The sequence below is a fragment of the Leuciscus leuciscus genome (genome assembly GCF_965113295.1).
Source record: "Leuciscus leuciscus genome assembly, chromosome: 14".
In the NCBI taxonomy this organism is placed as follows: Eukaryota; Metazoa; Chordata; class Actinopteri; order Cypriniformes; family Leuciscidae; genus Leuciscus; species Leuciscus leuciscus.
In genome coordinates this window covers 14,289,289-14,292,952 of record NC_138738.1, presented here as the reverse complement: position 1 = coordinate 14,292,952, position 3,664 = coordinate 14,289,289, and positions in this window count along the sequence as shown.

Below are 3,664 nucleotides of genomic sequence, written 5' to 3'. Positions count from 1 at the left end.
GAGAGGAGGGAGAGAGATGAGACGAGAGGGGAGAAAAATAAGCAGAGGGAGAGGCTTTGTCAACACACTGGTCTCTCTGGAGATTCAAAGGGCATTACTATGTCGTTTTGTTTTGCTCTGTCTAGGCTTTTCAGTGTCATGTTTGTGTTGCGAGGTCTCTCGCTGTCAAACTGTTATTCTGCATGGATGTATGTCATATACAAGAGGGAAATTTGAGGTCTAGCATGCAGGTTTTGGCTGAGGTAATGGGTTCCTTTGAGGAGAGGAACAAGGAGACTAAATCAAGCCGGCGTAGACATCAAAGCTGCCTTTTTATCCCGCACTCACAGTGGCAAATCCTTGCTGGGTTTAAAATGGGGACATGCTGGCCTCATTTGATAGCTCTTATCTGTGTGTGGGCTGTAGACTGACTACTTGAGTACCCAGTATTCTCAGTTCTCAACTGGAGGCATATTATGTCCTCAAAATAGTGTCGTATCATCTTAGACACTCATGTGAACACATACAGGCACATGTGAATAATGCACAGCCGAATGGCCGCATGAATTGGAGGTTGCTGACGAATTGTTCAAAGCCTTCATTAGAGCTTTTTCAGCTGATGCCATTCACTGCCTCTATAAAAGACCTAAACTTTCAAAATCACTGTTTTAAAGGCAGTTGCCTTAAGGATGGCCCACACTAAAAGATATTTAAAATCTTATCAGATTTTTAAAATGTGAGAGACCAAAAACATGTCGATAAAAATAAAAAATCATAGATTTAACAGTTTTGTTCCTATAGTGTGTGGAGTGCCAATGTGGCATATTGCCAATGTGCCAATGTGGCAATTGGCATATGTGACCAAGACAGCACAACAGAACAGATTCCATTCACAGTTAACCAGGGTCCCGACTGTGAACACGGGAAATCTCACGAAATCTCTTGCGTTCAAACGTGACTTCACAGTAAACAAACATGCACTCTAAAAAACGTTGGGTTATTTTGTGTACCCAATCGCTGGGTTAAAAATATTGGGTCGTTCTGCTGGGTTATTCGGATCATTTATTGGGTTGTTTCTATAACAACGCAGCCCGTTGGGTTAAAATTCAAATTTCAACGGTTGATCCCCGCAGCTGACAGAAGATACACGGGTGAGTTAATATTACACTACAGTAGGCTATGCATATTGTATACATGTTTTTTTTTTTCGTTATAAAGTGACTTTAAGCTCTTACATAGTATTATTGCCGTTTTTTTCTAAATGTTCAGCCAATTATTTCCATGTTTATATCTCCCAGCTGACTGCTTTTTGTCCGCTATCTGCGACTAACGACACCAATATGGCAATAAGCCAGCCAATTTCTTAATACTCGGTTGTGATACTGTTCCTAACTTTCTATGTTCTTTCCGATTCTTTTGGGGAAAGTTATTCATATTTTCATATTAACCGACGCGCTCGGCTTCAAGACCCAGCGGAAGCCTGGTCCATCCATCCAGTGTCGCAGTCACTTACAGGAAGAAAGGTATGCTGAGTTATATAAAGGCCTACATTGTAGCGCTAATGTTTACTTGTTTTATCCCAACTACAGTGTGAATTTAAAATACTACAAAGTGTTAAACTAGGGTGACCATACGTCCTCTTTTTCCCAGACATGTCCTCTTTTTGGACTTAAAAAAAATGCGTCCGGCCGGGATGCCATTCATTGTGTGCGTTTTTGCATTGCTTTAGATCGCGCCTTCTCGCACCATTGTTCGGTCGGTCATGATGTACGTAACGCAAAACATTGGTCAAACTGCACCACGGCTTGTCAACAGTGGCACATGGCTCCTGAACTGCGTTCAAAAAGAGCCCAAATGTAAATTCACAAACGATTTACCGAGAAATTTCCCGTGTTCCCGATTAAAAGCCCCGAAATATGGACACCCTAATTAAACATTTTATCTAGACAACTCTATAAAGATTAAAAGTTATAAAATATAACTATGACTCAATAAGATAGTAAGTTATTACAATAGCCAGTTAAGATAACACTTTTCAGATCACCACATAACTTACCCATTAAATAAAATGACGGTTGTTTGAGACTTATTCCTTTATAATAACATTTATTACTTTTTAAATGACACATAGCAGTAAAAGGACATTTTAAATTGAGGTCATTTACCATAATACATGGCCATTGCAGGAGCTCATACTGTAAAATTACAGCTGTGATTTTACAGTGAATTTATTGTAGGTTAGTGACAAATTGTTAGTGACAAATAAAGCCTATTGACACTGACAATAGGCTTTATTTTTGTTAATTCACTTTATATTAACTCAACTTTTTTTACACAGGATGCTATGGATGGGAAACGCTTCAGAAGTGGAACCTTGAAACATTAATCGACAGATTTGCAGGTGAGAGATAATGTAGCAAGCATATAGCAGCATCACTAATATAGTGAAACCTTTTTAATTTGACTTCATGAAAATTAGAACTTAGGCCTACTAGTAATGAAGGATAATAAATTATTCAAATGGCACCTCTCCTTAAAGGAGTAGTCCACCAAAATGTTTTAAATTGGTCATAATTTTCTCACCATGTCCCTAATAACCTGTTTGAATTTCTTTCTTATTTGGAACACAATTCCCAAAAGGGTTTTTTTTTTTTTTTTTTTTTTTTTTTACATCAATAAATCCAGAATAAATCAGAACATTTTCACACAGAAAGGAAAGCCTTGAGTCACAAATGCATTTTGGGACAAACATGCTTGCTCATACACACACACACACACACACACACACACACACACACACACACACACACACACACACACACACACACACACACACACACACACACACACACACACACACACACACACACACACACACACACACACACAGGTGTGACTGCAAGAGTGCATTTGTATAGAACAGCCACAAATGCATATAAAGGGGTGAGACCTAACACCCACACAAACACAAATGCAGGTGCACACACATGCATACACAACTTCATTTCTGCTAATTGGTGTTGGTTTTATATACACATTTTTAAATATTTTTTTACATTTAAAATTAATATTTTTTTTCTGCATTTGGTTCATTAAAATAAATATAATTTGACAATCAAACTCTACATCTTTTCTTTTAGTGGCATTTAAGTTATATTTTTGCAAATGTGTGGTGTTATTGCAAAACCAGACAATTTTAAAACACCTCAAATAATAATTGTTACTTTATAGCATTTGTTGATTTACAGCCTGTAGGTACATCATTTATGACAACACATTTTGGGTAATATTTGATCCATGTGTGCATATTTACCATTTAAAAATTATTTTTAAAGGTTGGAACAAACAATCATACAATATTTGGAGGAGGAGGAGCAACGGAGGCAATTCCCTCATGTCCTGCAGCTTGGGGATAAATTCAACTGCTCACAAGCCTTCGCCATTGTGGGAGGAGCGGCACTAGAGCAAGACAGCCTTTTACAAGCTGTGGATACATGCTTTAAATTATTTTATGTTTTAGACATTGAGTATCCAAAGCCTGCAGCAGCTGTTTGGCCGTTTCTACAACACACAATATATTCTGTGCCAGGAGGAGTTCCGTCAACTCACTGTCGCCTACTTAGGCAGTTTATAATTGGATAAGCTGGACAAGCTTTGGTTTGTTTTGTTTGTTTATTTTTGTTTT